Below are 21,683 nucleotides of genomic sequence, written 5' to 3'. Positions count from 1 at the left end.
TTAAACAGATGCGTAACCTGAAATGCTGAACTATGGTTATTGTCAGCCCAGCAATTATTTTGTCAGAGTGGCCTTGATGTCCTCTACACATGAAATGGTCTTTATTGAGAAACCACCACATCCCTAGGCTACAAAGTTATTTACATTAAGGCTCTAACCACTGACCCGCTTATTTAAGGAAAACAATAAAATAAGAAAAACAGTTTGCCAATCTTTCAAGCCTCTCTACTGCCAAAACCACTGCAAATGTTGTGGTGAAGTGAAAGTTGCCAAAGATTTACCAAATCCATGTAAATCATGGCCCTCTGAGCTTGTGTCCTCTCCCTCTCCTCAAAAGCCCTTCAACACAACAGGCAGCATTGCACTGCCAAAAGAAATGTCTGGAGTAAATCTGCTGGTGTTGAGTCACAGCTAACCCAAGGCACATCCATTTTTTTTTCTGCGGCTCGAGGCCAAAGAGAGATCTAATAAACAAGTAGGACCTGAGAGAAGGGCCCCATTTATCCGACTACCAGAGCAGTTAGTATCATAGCACAGAGGCCACTTGAACTATTGTCCTGTGTATAACTCATGAGCATTTTGACAAGAAAGACTGACTGAAATGGTAATGCAGTAGATGAAGGCTAGAGATGAATGAGACACAGAGTCCATGGCCATCTATTAGATTATCATCAAACAAACACACAGTCAAACCAAATTCCTCAGCGCTGCCGTCTCTACACAGGTGTCTTATTAGTGTTTCTGGCAATGCATGGCACATCAGCATCACAGCTGATTAACTTTTGTGGATACATTTTGTTCCCTTCTTCAGATTATACTCAGCTATTTTCCTCAGTAGGATACTGACAGTACATGCACAAGTTTCATAGTGTAGCATCCCCTATGGAAATGTGAATGTGTTATGTATGAAATTATAGTATTTGTGGAACACAAACCAAAATGATCTGAAAGTCTTTTAGTTAGTTCCAGCATCTACAACTGATTTTATCCTCTGCTTTATAGCCATTTAAGCTGAATATCTTAAGGTTTAAGAGTGTTAGCAGGGCAAAATAAGAAACTGTATAAAGAGCTTCTGTAGCATGTAAAGAAGAGTATTTTCATTGCTTTCTAAAATTTAATATTTCTAACACTTCATGTATAATATCAATTACTGATAATTACTGTAATGAATGGCTCTTACACTAACAATATTCACTCATACATGTATATTCTGTACAAACAGCAGAGATTAGTCGAATCCACTAGCATGACTATACTAAATTTTGTTTCTGTTATAAGATGCTTTATTATAAACTGTTAAAAAAAACCAACTGAATTAAGAAAAATAATTCTCTAACAAACATTTTATAATACCCTATAGCGCGGGCTAATGTGGAAGATAATAGTGCGGCTAAAGTACTTTCACATTGGTTTAAATAGATTCAACTCCTCCCATAAAGTTAAATTATCTGTGTTTAAACCCCGTATCTCGCGCTCTGATTGGCTGGCTAAACTGTATGGGGACCCTGGTGCTGAGGCATTCAACATCTGGGAGAAAAGTGAGCATTACAGGGGCGGGGCGTAGTGCAAAAAACTGCTACATTGGCCAATCGAAGGCAACCTCATCCTAAATTCACTCGTTGATTGGTTTGAATCCCTGTCAAACAGCACTACGGGGGCGTGGCCTGAGGTGCAGCCGAGGTGTTGTGATTTTAGTCTAACCAGCTTCAGTCCTGTCACAACAGTGAGGGGCGTCTTTTCGCTACGCTGGCGCTCTGGGAATACTAACCATTTCAGAAACAACTAGCTAAAACTAACAACCCCGCTTTTTTTCCTTCGTCATTCTCGAGACTTTACAGCTTGTTCTCTTCGACAGTATCTCAGAAACACTGCGACGTGTGTATTTTCAAGGTGGAAGCACGAAGGTAAGTGGTTCGTTTACTAGTTGAGGACTTTGGCGATGCTGTTGCAGCTGTGCTTACTTTGCTAATTACGAGACAGATGCTTTAAGTTTGCCACAGAAGAGAGCTTATTTAGGCATGTGAAGATCGACGATAATCACTTGAAAACAACATATCAGACGCTTTTAATAAACCTGAACTGTCCCTGTACTCTCCCGGAGTTTCATTTATGGTCCGGGGAAGCCGCTGCTTTTCTGTTTTTCTCGGCTGTGTTTCGAAGTCCCCGTTTTTTCTGCACTGGTAACTGAATAACAGAAATTACAATCTGACATCAGCCAGGGTTAGACCAGTTTTATATAATAGTTATTTTTTTTTGCAGTAGCTCTGTTCCTTTTTGTTTTCATTATTTTCATGTGTGTATCACGGACGGGTTTGGAAGCTGTGTTAACATCGGCAGCGAAAACTATATGCATAGTCATATGAAACCCTGACATACACGTTTTCTCTCTTGTTGCTGCAAGTCCCCAGCAACTTATCACAAATAAGCAACCGATAACACGTCTCTGACTGGCATCTCGCCTGAGACACTAATTGAATTTTTGGTTTATTTTCTGGCGGAAGCAGCCCAAACTTGTTTATCAAGGACCTGATCGTGGAAAAACAAAAGGAAGAAAGAAGGGGAAAAAAGCGGGGGATTAGTGCGTAATGGAGAATTTGCTTCCTTTTCACCATCGGATAGAGGGGGGAAATCAGTGTGAGTTTCTGGAAATGAAAAGCAGCAATTACGTGGCAGTTGGATTATTATGAAACGGCACATCTCCCTCTCACTCTGCACAGATTTTACCTCTTAAATCACGCTTACTTGTCTTAATGCCAAACTCGGAGGGAAAACGATGAGCTCATTGTTCTAACAGGTTTCAACGGGAGAACCTGCATTAGACCTCAGTGTTGCCTACGATGCAGAAAGAAATTGGAAACCTGTGTTTTTCTTCTCTTCCCCTGCTTTCCTAGGAATCGCTGGTGAATGTTTATGTTGAAATAGATGCTCGTGGCTGCTTTTAAACCGTCCTCCGCACAAAGGGAGACCACGATTTGTCTCAGCCCGTTGTGCATTAGTCCTCTAATTTCCTTAAGTGGGTGTTCAGTTTCAGTTGAGGCTAAGAACATTTCAACAATAAATAAATCTCTGTTGTGCATAAACACTGACAGACTACACCACTGCCTTTTCGATCCTGGACTCTTGCAAGGTGATATTGTAGACTGCATGCCCTCTTGCTTAACTCAAAGGCTGCCCGCTTCTGCCGTTTCTCTTTGCTGTATCTGTAGCCTTGCAAAAGTTTCCCAGGCATTTTAAAAATTCATGTTCAGCTTAAGGGTTGCTTTGCCTGGATTGAACAGCAGAGCCAGCACTTACTCGTCTAGCATGTGCCTTTTTGTTCTGGCTGTGGCATGATGTTTTCCTCGAGCAGTCAGATGTTTAAGCAGAAAGTGTGATTAGATCTTGTGATCTTCTTTGGGGTTTTTTTTTTGCCTTGTCCCCACTCCTCACAGCTGCTGCAGTGATATCATAGGATGATGAAGCCACGAATGGCTTGCGGTTTCCTACCCTAGTTGTACAATGACTTGGCACTCTTTGCTGCTGCGAGGACATTGCAGTGTGCCTTCAGGTTATTTTATTTGACATGTAACTGGTGCGCTAACCAGCGGAAAGGTGCTGCTGCTGTTGTGCAGGACTAGTGGGATGCTTCTGTGTAACGTATCCAATGCTTAAGCAGCAGCAGTGGTGGTCTGTGGTCCCATCTGTACTGTGCACAGTTCATACAAATCTAGATTCAGCCCTCATTTGTGGTTGTCGCCCACAGTCGCAATGAACCAACTCTTTGTTTTTTTTTTTTCTTCATTCTCTTACCATTAGGAAAGTCACATTCTGCTGATGGGTGAGTTATAGTTGTGAATGTGAGCGAGAGCAAAGTACCAGCAGTGCGTTCATTTCCCTGTCACTGCTGAAAATTGCTTGCTCTTCGTCCAGCTCTCATTTTCAGGCCCCGATAGGTCGGTCGCTCAGTTAGCATGGTTAATGGTGCATTTAGCGCAGTGTGTAATTTTATTTCCAATTTCCATTCCGCTGCTTGCTTTTAGTTTGAAGTGACAAGAAGCCCCGATGGAGGGGCCCTGTGTGTGCAGATGGCATCTTCCTAATGGTCCTCAGGGTAATGATGGTTGAAATAGGCTCCTAACCAGGGGCTGAGGACTGTGGCCCTTGGGGGACATTCAGCAAGCCTATTTCCATTTTCATCATCAAGATAAAGTACTCAGAACATAGGCGTATGTACACACACACAGTTAGTCTGCACTTTGGATTGGTCAGAAGAAGAAAAAAAAAAAAAAAAAAAGGAAGAAACTTCAGCAGGACTGATGAAGACACTTTAAACCCTCAGGCGAATTTGAAGTTTGTAAATTGCTGTGCCCTATTTTGAGCTCAGTGGAACTTGAGGGCATAGATAATATATTTTGGGATAAATTTTGTTTCACATCATGTTCAAAATTGTCTGAAGCGCTTTAGACTTTAAGCACTTGTGCAACTGCTGATGTCTAAAGAAGGGTGGGTGCAGTGCCGTGCTTCAGGAAGCAACAGTTAATCGCCACTCCTCATCCGCAACATATGGGACTTTGTTTGGCCCTGTACCTGAGAGAGTCACCGGTCTGTGGCACCTCATATTTCATTTTGATAATGGCTGGTAACCCGTGGCAACTGTGGAGGCAATGAGAGCTTGGCTTCTTGAAGGGCATGGTTGAAAAAGGGAAGAGGGTGGGTTAAGAGGATGTGAAGTCCAAGGCTGCTTCCCCCCTGCTCTTTCCTGGTTGGTTGCGTTGTGTCCAGCGAAGGATGTGGGACCCCTGGGGAGTGAATTATTACCTGTCAGCCCCGCAGGCTCCCTGTCATCCATAATCCAGGGTTGACACAGCACAGGCTGGTCCAGGCTATCTGCTGGGACCACAAGGCCTTGGCCTCCAGGTCTGGCCTGGTTTGGCCGTAGCTGGTAAGAAATCGCATTAACATGTTGAATCAAGCGTTACAAATGCACAGTTTAAGACTATCATACAAACCTACCTCGTGCCTTTTGCATTATAGCCAGTGGGTCTTTGTTATTATTCTGACTAGTGTAGCTTTTGGGGGGGGTTTAAGTTGGTTCTTTTTTTTCTTACTGAGCAGAAGGAGCTTCTTTACTGTGCCTTGAAGTAAAGCTGTTGCTCATAATTTTGCGGATTCAGTGTACTGTATCTCCCAGGTTTATCAGCCTGTGTTGTTTTTAAAGTTCATTTACAGATTGCCAGTGGCACAGACATAATATATACTGCCAGCTGCATCTGTTTTCCTGTGATTGTCGCAGCTTGTTGAAAGTAAAGGTGAATACGGCACTGACAATTTTTGTCCGACAGGTCTAATCATAAACTGTTAGATGTGAATCCTTAGCAGGCATATTATTACTTTTGATTTCAAAAACAGGCGTGCAGCTTCATCCCGCAAGTGGTCCTGTGGTTAGTGCAGAACTGAAAATTATAGCCAAGCTGATGAGTGTGTAAGTTTTGGGAGGAAAACCTTTGAGTTCAGTGAAAGGCTAGAGGGAAGAAGTGAAGGAAGAAGAAAAAGATGGCGGGAGGCGGCAAACCACAAACTGGACAAGAGACAGGCCTTGGTGCTTCTATCCAGACTGGCTGTCTTCCTGAGGTTTTGTCAAGCTGTTCCTCAGAAACATTAACCCCTTGTCAAACATGGACTGGGTCTCCGTTTTCCAACTCGCCACAGCCACATGCAGTGCGGCAGGAACACAGGATGATTGTCTGGTAACACTTCATGAAGCATGGTGGATGCAGTCCAGCAATTGGAGTGGAAAATATAACCTGTGGCTCTCAATGTCAGCAAATTAGCTCAAATTCATATTTTTAGTCTAAATGGGGGTCTCGTGTATCACAAAGGAGTCTTTGTCAAAAATCAGACCTCAGCTTTATTCTCCTTTGTTTCTTTTCTGTATTAAGTCATGCACTGAGGTTTCACTGTTTTCAGTGTGGTTTGTCTTTTTAAAAATGCTGAAGTCGAGTAATGATACTTGTAGTTTCATGCTTTTTGTCTCTCTCACTCCATATCAGTTGCCCTTTCGATGAAGGACAGAATACCTATCTTCAGATATCAGACACACTCACTCTTTGATTTGTGTAACAAGGAGGCTGTGTATGCTACCTATGGGGAAGCTTGGAAGCAGCATGCACCACAAAAAGGATTTCCTCTGAATGGAAAGAAAATGAATCATCCAAAAATAAATTCTTGTCATTTTTCATGCATATTCTATGTGGAGAAGTAGCTAATGTAGTGCGCTGTGTGCGCTTGAAGTTTTTTATATAATATATAAAATTATTAGCTATTGAATAAGCACAAAGATCCTCCAAAATGCCCATTCAGCTGTGTGATCCACAGAATCCAGTTTATTTTGAAAACCACAACAGTCAGTAGCAGAGCTCCCCAAAGATTAAGATAATGCAGACATCACAACAGGCTCTCTTACATCCACAGAGAGCAGAATTCCCCACATTTACGATTCCATTTCTTGCCTCTGTGTTTAATTGTAGGAAGCAACTGATATGAGGAAACACGTGTCTCTTTAAGTAGCCTCTGCTCATAAATACTAGCTCTTGATTCTTGAACTCTTAGTTGGGTCAGCTGGGGAATGGCAGAAGGGCCCAGTTTGTTGCTCCAAATGATCTCTTAATTACTTCATAATGTGGGCAGTCCTCCTGCATCATTGATTAGCCAGCCAGTCAGGCTTAACATGGAACAAATTGCTCCATGACTTTCCAGTCTCGCGCCCTTATTGCTTGTATTGGTAAAATTGGAAACTACAGTGAATGTTTTATGTTTTTTATAAACTAAATATTAATTTCATTCAAATGGTATATACTGTACACCAGAGACCTTATTAGTTGTTTAGCTATTTACCAATAGTTACCAAAAGTAACATCATAAATGCAGAACATTAAGGCAGTATGGGATCATCTTGACAGAGAACGTAACTAAAGACGACCAACATCCGAATTTCCTAAAGACTACTTAAAGAAATTACAAGAAAACTTTAATTCAATTAAATTCAAATCAAGTTAATTCAGTTCACTTTTATTTATATAACACCAAATCACAACAACAGTCATCTCAAGCTTTCCTTAAGATAGTCCAGGGTGTGTTGAAGAATAAATGGTCATACCAAATATTGACTTATATACTGTATTTACGCCTATGTTTGCATATTATTCAATGCACTGCACCTATTTCTAATTTTTAAGCAAAATATAAAGTACAAAGGGGGGCAGGTCAAGCCTTTTTCATAGTGCTGTACTTAAACATGCTGGTATGTTAATAAAAATGATCAGACATTAGGCACTAAAGTTGGCTTGTACTTGCCTATTACTGCAGTGCATTTGAAAGTACTAAAGTAGACAGTTGGATATCTGATTATTAATATCAGCATTGTTACTGAGCTTGTCTTGCAGTGTTTCGTTTTCTGATTTTATCTTTGTCTCCACACAAAAACATTGTTGAAACCTATAAAAAGGCCCAAGTGTACAAAAAACTCTGCGCTTTAATGTCACTGTTTTGCGATGTGTGACTCTCAGAAAAACATGCCAGCTCTGATAAAAGGAATTGATGAGCTTAGAGGCTTAGAGGCTTAAAGGCATACAATTCCAATGGATTGAAAAATGTGGAGAACTGTTTCTCGATTCCGATCCTTTGTCTCATCTAACTGTTTTTAGCAGTGCAATTTATTGAGACTGCCCAGTCTGTGTCACACACATAATGGCCGAAACACTGGAAAAATTGCAGCTGGTGTAGCATATGGGGAAGATCGAACAAAGAACAAAAACCTGTATTAGTTATGCCAGAACAACTGACTTCGATAAACAGAGTACAGAACAACACAAAACTACACTTTAAAATTAGTGTGTGAGGGAGCGAACAAACTATGTATTTTATCGCCTGAAACACAGCCATGATATGTTACAAATGCTGTGTAGCAAAGAGAAATGTTGCACACTTGCTGCAGTCAGTTACAAAAGCTTTGCTAATGTGAATTAATTAGGTCATATTTGGTTGTTTATGACACTTTTTTTTAAGTGTTTGAGTATTTTAAGATAGCTGCTCTGCATGTATTCTTAATATTTTGGTGGCACAGTTGGAGAATGATATTCAATTCTTGGAGTTAAACTTTGTAACTTTAATTTGGCCATAACCCAAGAACTAGAAAACACAGATCTCAAAGTAGACAAGAATAACAGCAGTAAAAGTTACACAATAAAAGTTACACATGTGCAAAGTGTCCTCTATGAATTACCCAGTTGTGTGTTTTTGCAGACCTGGGCTCACAAAGCATGCAAATTCATTCATTTATTTCATTCATTTATTTGTTCATTTCCAGGCACAACAAATACCTATATTGAACATAAAATGCACAAAACAAAAAACAAAAATTGCCTGAAAAAGGAGTGAGACGAAGAAAACTTATTAAATCCCACCCCTAAATTGCCATCCTTCTGAGCTGAGCTTGCAGGGAGTGTGTGTAAGTGAGACAGCCTCTGGCCAAAACAGGCCAGCTGACTTCCTGTTGGCTCCCCACACACATGAAAATAATCACATTGGTATGACTCCTCCACACTTTCCAAATGATGTTGTATCGGATGGATCAAATTCTGGTAATAATTGGGGTCATTCTCTAATCATTGTCAGCTCGACCATCTCCACATACATTCACTGAAATGGGAAAGTCAGCCTACTTCCAGCATGTTTTTCACACTTTGAAATCTGAATGTTTGAACAGGAACATCTTCAAAACTGTTAAAGATAAAAACCTGAAATTTTCAATGACCTTTCTGGCCACAACATTGAAGCAGGATCTATAATTCAGGACAGATGCATTAAAAAACAAAACAAACATTTGAATAGTGGCTAGTCAAGAAACATGTTATGAGTAGACAGAAACATATTTGCTATATACAGCTATAATTATATATGTTTAAATTTTAAACTATAGATTTTACAGGAAGAAACTTTGAGCAGAAATTGTTCAAAAACTGTAATGATTTGATATGGAATAAACCAAAGGAGTTTTGGGTTTCTTAATACTCGTAAAAAAAAAAAATTGTTTTAGCAGCTCCTTTTCCAGCAATTTGGTTTATTGCTGTGTGCATCACAAGATGAATGTGGAAGTTGTAATAATGTGGTTTGGCCAGTTTGCTGTGCAGCCCAGCAACATTTCCTCGTGTTGGATTTTTGTTTTTCTAGAGCAGGAGGGCTGGTAGATCTTTGATTTGGGTTTTGTTTTGAGTTTTGTTTTTTATTCGCTTGTAAAGCGAAAGATAAGAGAGATTAATTTTGCCTTAATAATTAACTTATTTCAGTTCTGCGCTGCATCAGTGCAGTTTTGAATTTCTTGTGTTTTGACAATTAAGCACAAAAGATTATATCAGTCCTTTAGTTGGCAGTTTGGCAATTTAAGTATGATGAAGTTCTTTATTTTTTTTTTTTCCTGTGCATTTTCCTGTTTTATTTCTGACAATTTTTGATTGCCTTTCCACTAAACCTGGAGCCTTTTTATAGTGCATGTTCTCAACAACGTTTATCTATTTTCTCCGTTGTGCAGTATCATGTTTTCTTCAGCATTTTCATCTTCATTGCTGGTTGTTGTTTCTTTCTTTCTTCTTTTTTTTTCTGTGTGTGCCTCACTTTTCAGAGATTGGCTCTCAATCAAGTGGTGTGGGCAAGACTGTAATGCTGTTTTCAATTTGTGAAGTTTTTGCTTCTTTTAGTGGAGCTTTTTTTTTCTTTGCCTGTTCAGCCACAGTGGCTATCACAGCTTCTACTAACAGCCAAGTTACTCTCCTATTTCCTGCAAACAAACAGCTGTTGTTTCTGGAGGAAATGTAACCATCCATCTTTGTCCCTGGCAAAGACCTACAAGATAACCAGAGCTCTTTTTGTTTTGGTTTGCACTTTCAAAAAGAACATTAGGCACAGCTTATTTTCCGTAGAATAAGTTGTTACAGACATGTATTGCTTTGAATTGGAGCACGTCTCTATCCAAGACAAACATTTGGGTCTTTTTTAAAAAAAAAAGTTATATAAAAAGGGCTAGTTTGTCCCTACATGTTTGGCTGGATATCATTACACACAGAGCTTTTGGTGGCACAGATTAAAATCTCACAACTCCTGAAATGGTGAACTGGGAGAAAACAAGGCTGATCCAGATCGGGTGGCAGAAAAAAAGACTGGCCTCGTTTAACAATGCCTGAGAATCAGCTGTCACCCGTGTCTGTTTTGATACAGTTGTTTTGAGACTCATTAGTCTGCTGTTTAAACAGAGTGATACTTTTTAGTCAGATGCATGCCTGCTTTGCGCATTTCGAGGATGAGAGACTTTATTTTTGTAAAGATTGTGAGTACCGCGTGTAAGGAATTTATGTTGTGTCAGTAATCCAGTTTGTTAATGTTTTAGAGCAATATTGGAGCTGCTGGCATTATTACTTCTTTTTTTTGTTTTTTCAAACACAAATGCAAAATGATGCCTGTTTTTTATAGTAAATCTTTTGATAGCTGATCATATGAAACAAGCAACTGTAAGTGTCATATTGCACTTTAAGCCACTGTATTTATTTTATTTCTCATACTATAAATCAACTGATTAGTTTTTGGAAATGACAATAAAATGAGTTGATATTTCCAGGTCTGCATGCACATAAATGTATCAAGTGTATAATGGGGGGAAAAAAGAGAACCCTGCCAAATTCTCACATTTGAGAGGTTTGCCAAACATAATTGAAATCCACCAGAAGTGGTTTGCACTGAAAGACTTGGAAGGAAGTGTGCAAAGTGTTGATGTTGAAATGGCCATCGCTAAGGCTGTAGAGAAGATATGCGGAACGAATTGGGTGATGCAAAGCAATGTGGGTTAAGAGTTTCTGGCAGAGTGAGACTGAGAGATTGAATATCTGATTTTTCTCAGGTTTCTCTTTTGATAATCTGTTGCACAGAAATTGTCTGGCTTGTCAGATCTCGACTGAAGCAATTAGGTTGACTGCATGAGGGAGGAGGGGTCTGGTGTGTTGGTGCTATTGAAGTAACTTTGAGTTATGATCATGCCTCATTGTTGCTTATTGCAGTTTTTTTTGAAATGAGAATTTTTATGGCCCTGAAACGTGAAATGAAGCAGGAAATTAAAAATCTACGTTTTTTTTTCCCCTCCTTCCCTCCTGTCCTATTCATCCACAACTGATGCCTTCAAACAGTAGTAGTTCCTCGTTTCTATTCTCCACACACTCAGGTGACAGGTATTCACATATTTAATTCATTTAAGTGGTCAGAGAATTGATTTTTTTCTGCAGGGAGTTATCTCACATCTTTTGAAAATGAAATGGGCTCTTCTCACAGCTGGATGGTAATATGACAGTCATACTTTGAAAGAGGATCATAAATGCATCTAATTTCCAAACTTTCCAAAAATAGCCCAAACCACTTGACCCCATTCCTTGAAAGGTTGGGCAAGTCTACATGCACTTACCGTACTGGTCTTACTTTAAATGGATAGCAGAAGTTAAACTCTGCAAACCTTAAATTTAGGTGGAAGGTAGATTGATATTTTCCGGAACCGAGACTGGCTTCCCAACTCTGGGCCTCCCTCGGGGTCTTTATCGATTTCTTATGCATGCACCCTGCGCTTTGCAGATAGGAATTGTGGCTGATTTTGTGCAAACAACACTCTGCATACCCTTGTGCTTAAATCTGTAATGTGTTAAAATTAGAATCTATAGTGTGTTTTCTTTTAAGATTTAACTGTGAATTCCTGGGTGAGTATGAAATGTTTTACCTGTGTGAGCATTTGGGGCCGGATGTTGGCCGCTTTAATCTGCTCTGACGCTCTCATGCTATTATTTGTGTATATTTTAGTGGTCACCATATGTGCAGTGAATGTTTGGCTTGGACAATGTGCGATAAGTCTGCTCGCCTACACTTAGCTTGGTCATTTTCATCCATTTCTCAGAACTCCGGGCTTGTTTCCATTAAACTGAGGCTATTTTTATATCAGTGTTTGAGGGGGAGGGTTTATCAGGGGGTTTCAGTTAGTGTCATATGAATCCAAACCGGGCAGGGGTCCAGGGTGAGTAAAACAGACCTCCTCCTCCTCTCAAGTGCCCTGAACTCTTTCCATTTGGAGAGTGTGTGTACCAGTTTATTAACCATGTGTTGACTCACTGCCACAGCTGTGTGATTGTGTATGAGTTTGCATTCTTGTGGTTAGGGGGAAAAAAAAGAGGAATTCTTCATAGAGTCACCATGTATCCCTTGATGGTTAAGCACTGATGCAAAGAAATGTTAAGAAGAATTAAAATGTCACACTGTGTTGCTTATTTTTATTTCTTGACCATAGACTAAAAACGCCAAACGTGAATTTACTGACACAAATCAGAGAAAAACAAATTAAAATGCCCCAAAACATGAATAACATAATTGGATTAATACGTTAAAGCTTGCTCTATACCTCTATAAGGTCTTGACTAGGGATGGGTATCGTTTAGGTTTTATCCGATACCGGTGCCAAACTTGTACTTTTGAAACGGTGCCGGTGCTCAAACCGGTGCTTAAAGAATGGAGAACACAAACTTTGTCCAAAAACCTCTCATGTTTAACTGTTTTCCACTTTTTCTTTGGTCATTTTAGCCTTTTTGGCCAGGGTGAAGGGAGTATCTGCCATCAAACAAGAAGACAGCGCATGTAGCTATGATGGTGTTTGCTAGTTCACCTTACATGCATTAATGTAATAACGTGGTTAGCCTACTCAACGTAAATTACACACGAACAACATTAAGCTACTCACGCAGAGAAGAACGGCTGCTGCTGCCATCATCATCCTCATCATTTCTGCTACACTGGCAGGGCTAGGGGCCAGGACTTACTTTCGGGTTTTGGATGTTGCTACCCGGGTCCGATAACAGGCAACCCACCCGCAGTAGATGTGCACGGTGTGAGGTCTCGCAGCAAGCTATCAAATACGGCGCATTTCTCGGCTTTTAAAAAAAACGCTATGCGTCGCCAGGTGTTTCATCGGATTTGAGGTGTTACCTCCTTTGACAGTATCACAGTATCAGCTTAAAGCACTTGTTGCAGGCTGCTGAGTTTGCATCTTTTGCTGTGAAGTACAGCCAGACTTTTGACCGCTTCGCCTTGGGCATTTTTAATCTGTAGCTCTGCTCTAAAAGAACGTACGTACCTGGCCCGCCTACTATCCTCGGAAACGTAAAATGATTGGCTAGAACAAGTGTATCACAGCTCAGGAAAAAAAAGCACCGAAATAAAGCACCGAAATGTGCGCTGCTTTTCGGTCTGGTTACTACCGTTTATGTCAGACACCGGTACCCATCCCTAGTCTTGACCTCAGTAAATGCACGGAAATTACTTTTGTTTTGATTTTGCAATAGATTAAATTGAATTCAACTTAATTGCTGCTTATTCCCTAATCAAATAAGCAGAGGATCATTTGAGCACCAAGTTAACATTTCTTGCATCATGCTTCATGTGTTATCTCAGATTGTGAGCTGTTCATCTTTCTTCTTTTTGCATTACAAAAAAAGCATCTTGCATACATGACACATTTATAATTGGGTTATAGTGAGTGTGACTAAATAAGAAAGCAAATGGAAACAAAGGTTGAATCTTCTTACTTGAGCATATATAAATAAAATATAAAATAACCATCAATTATGTCAATTTGCAGCTGTGTTATTGAATTTTGGATATCCACTGGTGAAGGAAAAGGTCATGTTGCTTGTCAAAAAATTCTGTTAGTCAAACTATAATTCCCCGAACATGAAAACAATCTTAGAGTAATTGCACATGATAATTTTGGCGTGTGCGTGTGTGTGTGTGTGTGTGTGTGTGTGTGTGTGTGTGTGTGCGCGCGCGTGTGCGTGTGTGCGCGCGCGTGTGTGTGCGCGCGTGCTCCACAGTGATGTGGATGACTGCGCCGGGCTTTAAAAACATGTTCATTAATTTACTCTGAGGCTGTAAACTTATTTCCACCAAGAGACACACAAACACAACAAAACACACCCACTCAGCCACATGAGCAACTTCCAATTTCCAGCGAGTGAAACCTTGTTTGAGCTGTCTTCATTGCCTCCCTCTCTGTCCTCCCGGCTTCCATCGTCTCTCCCTGAGGGGCAGTTTTTAGTGACTGATGGCATGAAAGCCAGCTGAGGGTAAACAAACCAGCAGACCACACTTTTGCTTTAATGTCACAAGTCAATGACATGCAGCTGGGTGAAAGGAATGAGGGGGGGGGGGCAACACCTACACTTTCACTCTCAGGGCCATATCTGAGGCTGACAGTAGCCCTCCAGCTAAACACAGACAGTCTGCATTAGTGTTGGCCTGTAGCTACAGGTGCCAGGAGAATCAAGCCCAGTTTTATAACTTGGACAGAAAGACATGGTACGAGTGTTTATGCTGCTCTGAAGCAGGTTTATACAGCTTTGTTAAAATTATCATTATTAGGTGTCAATTTTGCAGCCTTATGGAAAAGAAAGAACAGTTCTATGAGCTACAAACCTTATTATGTACACTTAAGTGTATTTCAGTTGAACTGTATTTTTTTTGCACAATCACTAAACAAACACTATTTCTCGTTATTCAACTATGAAATATGTGAAAAAAAAAAACGAGGGGGGCTTCCCCTCTGTGTGAGGCACCCCGGATTCTTACTCGTTTGTGGGCCGTGAAGTTATCAAATACCAAGTTTCCACAATATGGCAAGATTAAGAGTAAGGGCTGTTCAAATTGCAGTGTCTCATAGTTTTCTTTTGTTTGGTTTTAAGATTTTAGTCATTTAGACCCAAGTAGGTTTGACGTGGGTCAACCTTTTACAGTGCAACTCTGTCCACCAGCAGCTGTCAGATCCTTCTGGAAAAATAAGGTTTGATCTCACAGGATAGTTTTTGTCTATGGAATTTAAATGAGTTTAAAAGTGGCACTGAGTTGGCAATATTTCTCCTGGATTACTAAGTATCAAACCCTTTCTACTAGGATTGTGACAATAGTAGAATTTCACATTTGATATCAATACCCAGGAAATACTCAGTATGACTTTGATACCAGATTGTCTGACTGTGCTATGTTTCTGTTGTCAGAATTTTGTTGCTGATCAGAGTTGGTAAAGTAGGGTGCCGCTCTTGTCTAGTTGCTAGTGGGCTTATCTCAGCTTCAGAAAGCTTGCAAATAGCTGTGATATAAATTAACACTGCCTGTTGACTTTACAGACACGCAGGACTCAACATTTGCTTTCTAGTTCCAACATTACTGTCATCATTTTTTGTACTATCCCCCACCTTAATGATAACTTAACAGATGGCTGATGTGCCAAAGGGGTAATTGCTATTAGTTTTACAGTTACTGTTAATGTTTGAAGTGTCTGTGTGAAGATATACAATAACTGCTAACGGGCGCTTTAGTGGTGTTGAAGTGTAAAGTGCTGTGTCAGCCTGGAGGCAAAGGTGGGATGCTGCAAATAGTAGTTGTTGTTTTTTTTCCTACCTACTTATCTGTCTCATACAAGCAGGTAAAACAAAATGGACTAATGCAGAATTATTGTCACATGCATGGGGTTTGGGGTGTGTAACATATATTGACACAATAAAAGAGTGCAAACATTAGGCTTGGTGTCTGTTTTGTGATAAAACAACCAACTTCTTCCAGTGAAAGTAAAGTGCTATGCCATATATAATGGTTTTTATTGTTTGTTTCTTTTTTAAAATATTTTTGCCATAAGTGTCTTTTTTGTAATTTCTTTTCCAAAGCGTCTTGAGAAGTAGATCTCTTCGATTTCTAAAGATCTTTCAGAAACACTTGACTCTGACCTATGAATCATCAAGCATATAAAAGGCACCTAACTCAAGGGATGGACCAGTGTTGTCTACCCATACCAGAAAACTTTTTAAATTGTATCTTTAGGCACTTTAGTAGCACTTTACTGCCTGGGACATAAATGCATAATTTGTTCCTATTTCTTTAGTTGAATGTATGAAAAATGCCAGAGATAATGACACACATGCACGCCATTCGAACTGGCATCAGAAATGACATCAGTGAAAGTGTGGCTGTCAAAAAGCCATTCTTAAGGAAAACTGGGAGAAAAGGCTGAACTGTTCCTGAAGACTACTTAAAGAAATGATTAAAAACAAAGTTTGCCTACAAGGGTTCAGGCTATGTTGAAGAATAAAGGTGGTCTTACCACATTTTCACTTTCAGGCTTGTTAGAATTGTACAAACTCACATTGCACATTTCAGTAAATCAATCTATTTTTCCAATTTTTGAGCAAAACATAAAGACAGTACTGTATGTTCCAGAAACATTGCTCTCTAACAATTCAAGTCATTAAAAAAAAATAGCAGAATAACTTTAAGGCATAGTCGTGTGTGCATGTCAAACTGTCTTTGAACACATTTCAAATTTGTACTAACTGAAAAACTCGATATATTGACCTTTTTGTGAAAAAGTTCTGCACGAAAGATGGTGAATTAAATCAAATGTCATGTGCAAGTTTTATTGACTATATAATAGCAATTCAAAGCCGTTTATCAAGTACCAGCACCCCAACCGAGATCTAGTGCACTTCCTGCAGCGTACTACTGTGTTTGCCGCTCGTCAGTCAAAACCCCTCTGATTTGAAAATTTAATCTGTGAAAGAAGAGAGCTACTGACTGGCCTATGCCTAACATGTGCAGGAGACGGAGGTCAGTAACTCCATAGACGGCAGTCTATTCACAAGGAAGATCTTTTTAATTAGACTATGTTCTTTTAATTAACCAGCCAGCATAATGTCTGTGTCCATTTGTCAGCCCTTTACAATGCTTAGCGGAGCAGGGTGAAAATACCTTCTTTTGTCTCCTCACTGTTTCAGAGATCCCTGCTTCCTATTATTATATATCATTGTTCACTGAAATGTATTTTTTCTTGTCTTTTAGATTAGCATGATAATACCCCCATGGAGGGGAGGAAAAGTGGTGAAGAGCTATTGCAGGACTGCTCGTCAGGCTCACTGTGTGCAAGACCGTGGTTATTATCATACTGAATGCACCATCAGTTAAGCTAACAGCCCAAATTTCGACATTTATCTCCAATATCATAGCCTGACTGTCAATTGCATAGGGAGCACTATGGTAAATTACAGGTTATGTCTTGCTCCTTGGAGCCTGGATCGTTCCCCAGTGTAATTACGTTATGCTAATTCTGCCCCCCATGTACTTCCCATGACAGAAAGAAGGCTTTCCAACTGTTCAGATATTAAGTAAAATATGAAGGAATAAATGTGGCGATTTATGCTACGGCATTGCTCGCGAAACCCGAGCACACCCCTTGTTTCTCCATGGAACTCTAGGGGATTGAGGAAAAGGCTCAGCTAGAGCTTGTAGCCATGTTTCCATAGACTGGTTCAGCTGCAGGTCAGGCCACCTTGAACTCCTCAGCTGGAATTATTGTGTCAGAGGTGGACAGGGTCAGGCCACGCTCCTCCCTTCAACACGAGGACTTTGTTAGTGTCGGACACGCAGCAGACACTGGCAGCACAAATCCCTGTCACGCTCTCGGAGTAGAACCCTGCATGGGTCAGAGGTTGTGTGTTAAGGGGGCATCCCCGTTTCATGACCTGAATACTGATTGATTTCCTTGAATGGCTATCAAGGTAGGGGGCCTTGCCTAGTGATTGCAGGGACTGGTCAAACCACTTACCCTTACCACATGTGGCGATTCGCAGTGAGAGAATGCGGTACAAGGGAAGGGAAAAGCCACTCTTTGTCACAACATGCGCAACTCCTCTGCTCAACTGTGTATCTCAGCGGGCGTATGTTTTCACTTTCCCTGAAACAAGACACTAGACCACATGTTTCCCTTTTAATAGGCAGCTGAGTGAGGAAAGGGCAGGAGTGTGGTCTGTTTGCCATTTGGTAGAAGATGGACGAGGCAACACTCCCTAGTTCCTCTGATAGATTTATTAGTTGTTCAAAATTGCACAACTGCAGTGGCCATTGACCGTTATATCAGTCATTCAATTAGCGGTGTTCAAAGTGCTTGACAGTCACCTAAAAGGCTGAACAATTTTCTTTATTTTCACAGCCAGACGAGTAATTAATCATTCCTTTCAGTAACCATGTTCTGGTAAACACTAACCAAGAATATGGCAACAATGCTAAAGTTGGAATAAACAATAAACAAAATCAAAGGCATGATAAAATGAGCCCTTCAATTACTGTAAACTTCAGAAAGTTTTCACTGACTTTGTTTACCATAAACTGAATTTGATCTGTTAAAATGACTAGCACAGGGAGAGCAGAATAATGCACAGAACTGTGATTATGACTAAAAAGTTCATCCTTATAGAGTATCTGCAGTGGGACAATGCCATTTAAATGTCTCCCATCTCCTCAAGTGAAAAAGAAAGGTCACAAATAAGACTGAAACATGGCACTCATCATCACTATAAAACCTCATGATCCCTTGTACTGATGGGAAACCCTTTAAACCTGAGTTTCCCCCATCAGGGTGGATTTGATATTTGAAGTTGGCTTGTTTCTGCTTGAGGAAGCAGCACAACATGTCCTTGTGTCCTTTTACTGAACTACTAGTAAGTGAACACATTTAACAATGTTGTCAATTGTTCAACTAAAAAAATAATCTTACCCATTGTTATGGTTTTGGTTGATCATGTTGTTAATGTCTGTGTAAATTAGTTGTAAAACGGCCTTATTGGCAAGAGCTTGTATTTAAAAAAAAAAGAAAAAAAAAAGACTAAAATATTAGTTTAAAAATAAGGTGAGAATAAGTTCAATGTGTGATTGGCCTAAATATTTTAGTGGCTTTCAGCTTTGAGTCATCACACGAATTGTCACAGCCCAGATCATACACTCTGGAGTGATATGAAAAGTGAATAAAAAAGCGAATAAATATTCCTACAGCGAACTCGGATGATTTACCAAAGGCTGAGAGTTAGAGAAGATGTGAGTGTTCACACTGAGGCTTTTTGCTTTCCGTGCAACCTGAAAGTTTGTGCTTTTTAGTATAATTAAATAGTAATTAAGAACTGCTAATCACTCCTCCCCACCATTGATCTGAAAAAATGTGCATGTGGTGTGTTTTGTTCATTGGAACTGAGAAATAATAGTGTCATCTCCAGTCTCATTGTGGTGCATTTCTTTACTTTGGTCACTTGAAAAGTCGTTCCCCAGGCGTGAGCTTGGAGGAGTCGATATAACCGTAATTGATTCTTTATACTGAAATGACTAAAAGCTTGAATTTGCAAAAGCAAGCAAATAAGAAAACAAGTAAACATCCAGTCCAGAGATGAGGCATCAATTTGATTACTCCTTCAGCTGTAGCTCCCAGTTGTGGTTTTGAAATTATTCTATTAGAAGGATCTAGTTTATGGGTTTTATTAAGAGCTGAGTGTGAGCCCAGACTAGTCTAAAGTTCTAATGATCAGGGATTCTCTTTCATGCTCGTCACACGCTCAGGACAGATTAATATAACACTAAGAAGAAAAATCTCCAGTGCTTCTCTTTAATGTCAGGGCTTATTTTTTGATTTTTTTTGTCAGTATTGAAAATGCAATTTAAACCGTTTGCAACCTTAGGTAATATGTTTGATATTTTATATATTTATGTAGCAATTGCCACACAATACTGAGTTGTATATTTTGTGGCAATTGCCCCCTATTTCTAGACATGTTGCACGAATCTACCAGATGGCCTGATGTATGGTATTTAAATCTTCCTTAGTTCTGGTAAAAACACAAGAACACAGTACTAAAATCTTCTAGACGCATTTAGGGGCAATTTAAAGTCTTGAAAGTGCACCAGAGATAGCTTTGTAGCTCAGGCAAAGGAATTTGTTTTCCACAAGCCCTTATCTTCCTTTTGAAGTTTTGTGTTTTTTCTCAGACAGTATTGTAAGTTCCAACAAATACCAAACACAGATCCTTATTGTCAACATACCACTGATGCAAGAAAATAATGACCGCACGCCTAATGGTGTCACAATAGCTGGTATAGGCTGTTACTGATGCACAGCAGTTCTACTTTCCATTTGGGACTTGTGGTCCTTCTGTCAAAACAGTGAGAACTTGAGAGAGAAGAAAATATGCTGGCGAGCTGGCTATGCCTTAACCTTAACTGAACCATCATCAGCATGTGGCTGCCAGCTGGAGTGTTTGCTAATCCAGAGGATGCTGCCTCTGCAAGTCTTTCTGGGCTCTGCTACTTGAAATTTGCAGGGTGTAAAGGTCTAAACCTCAGTCATCACCATTTGTCTGAATTAATATTGGGACAGGTGGAGATCCAACTAGGTCATTATATTACACAGTATTTCACAAAAATGCTTAATAGTTATTGCTGGTTTAATAATTGAGACTCTACATACTCCCTATGGCTATGTGATAAAGCAAATTAAATACTTTTGCTATAGGATCAGGAACTACATCCTTCTAAAAGAAAGATAATCACTTGTCAACTTTTATGCATCAGTGACTCAGAATTTTACATTTCAGCTTTCAGCTCAGATGGAATGTTTTTTTTTTTTTTTTTGGTAATATCAGGCTGTATGAAGCTCTGTTTAGGTTTGTGCACTGGCAAGGTGAAGACGTTTTTCTGGGAGCAGACTGCCAGAGCAGATTGTGAGCTGAGATGCCATCATCAGATTTGGCAAGTTTGGGCTCTTGGATTTGTCAAAAGATTTTGTTCACTTATTGCAAAAGCAACCTGTTGTCATGCGAACAGCATTTCCAGCAACGTCTTTTCCTCAGAGTTCAAAGCAAGTTGATTCACATTTTCATTTTACATTCTGGCATTTTTCTGATGAAAGTGAATAGGACACCCAGCAATGGATACTTGTCATTGTTATCTATACTTTGGAGTTTTAGAGATTTGTGATGGAGAATACAACATGACTACTATGACTGTTTTTCAAGGCTTAGGCAGCATCACCGTAAGCTGTCCTGCATTATGTCTGAGATGTACACAGATCTAAGAGGCATCTCCTATTTTTTTTATTCACAGATTCACTGACAGCTGGAGTGTGTACCAAGCTGGTCTAGTTACCTGTTTGGTGGATCACTGGATTCAGCAGAGTGTTTGAAAAGTTAAGGTAAGCTTTGCCGCTTCTTTCTAAAAGTGTGACTTTCTAAATGGATCCAATGTAATTAAAAGTTAAATAAGATTTGATTTGATGAGGCACGGAGTCACTATTCACTGATCTTTCAAATGCAGTATTTAGATTGAACTGAATATATGTGACAGTGAAAGTTCTACTTTCATGAGGCATCTACAGAGGATACTTAATTAATGGATGGTCTATGGAAACACTGCTACTGCTGCTTTTTTTAAAAAATAGGTGATTGAGCATACAGCACTGTATCATTCTAATTAATTTAATCAAAGGCAAGGAACCAGCTTTAACACATTTGTCATACAGCATTATCCAAGGACAAACTTAATTTAGTCCACTGGTTTTTAACTGGTGGGCTAAGCAACTGAATGAATATGCTATTTTTAGGTAAAGACTTTGCTGATAGTATTCCTTTATTCAATTAAAATATAACTTTTTTCTTGCAAATCACATAAATTGTGAGGTGTTGAGCATGAACTTTTTTTGTTTTCGAAATAGGGGGCATTCATAAATTTAGAGAACCACTGATTTAGTCACAGCCTGCATAAGAACCACATAT

General features: G+C 39.7%; 1 protein-coding gene across 3 annotated transcripts in view; it reads left to right on the top strand.

The window, feature by feature from the left end:
- Positions 1-1,674: 1,674 nt before the first annotated feature.
- Positions 1,675-21,683, top strand: part of sema6e (sema domain, transmembrane domain (TM), and cytoplasmic domain, (semaphorin) 6E) — a 146,924-nt gene continuing 126,915 nt past the window's right edge. For 2 of the 3 annotated variants that reach the window (XM_005929459.3, XM_005929455.3), the window contains exons 1-2: positions 1,675-1,904; positions 21,016-21,103. The gene's annotated coding sequence lies outside the window, so the exon portion shown is untranslated. The remainder of the gene's footprint in view (positions 1,905-21,015; positions 21,104-21,683) is intronic. The other variant, XM_005929460.3, reaches the window with a different exon arrangement.

Source organism: Haplochromis burtoni, unplaced genomic scaffold, assembly GCF_018398535.1.
Source record: "Haplochromis burtoni strain Fernald_Lab_line unplaced genomic scaffold, NCSU_Asbu1 Contig_124, whole genome shotgun sequence".
Classification (NCBI taxonomy): Eukaryota; Metazoa; Chordata; class Actinopteri; order Cichliformes; family Cichlidae; genus Haplochromis; species Haplochromis burtoni.
Note: the sequence above shows the minus strand (reverse complement) of the source record. Positions and strands in the feature narration are given on the sequence as shown.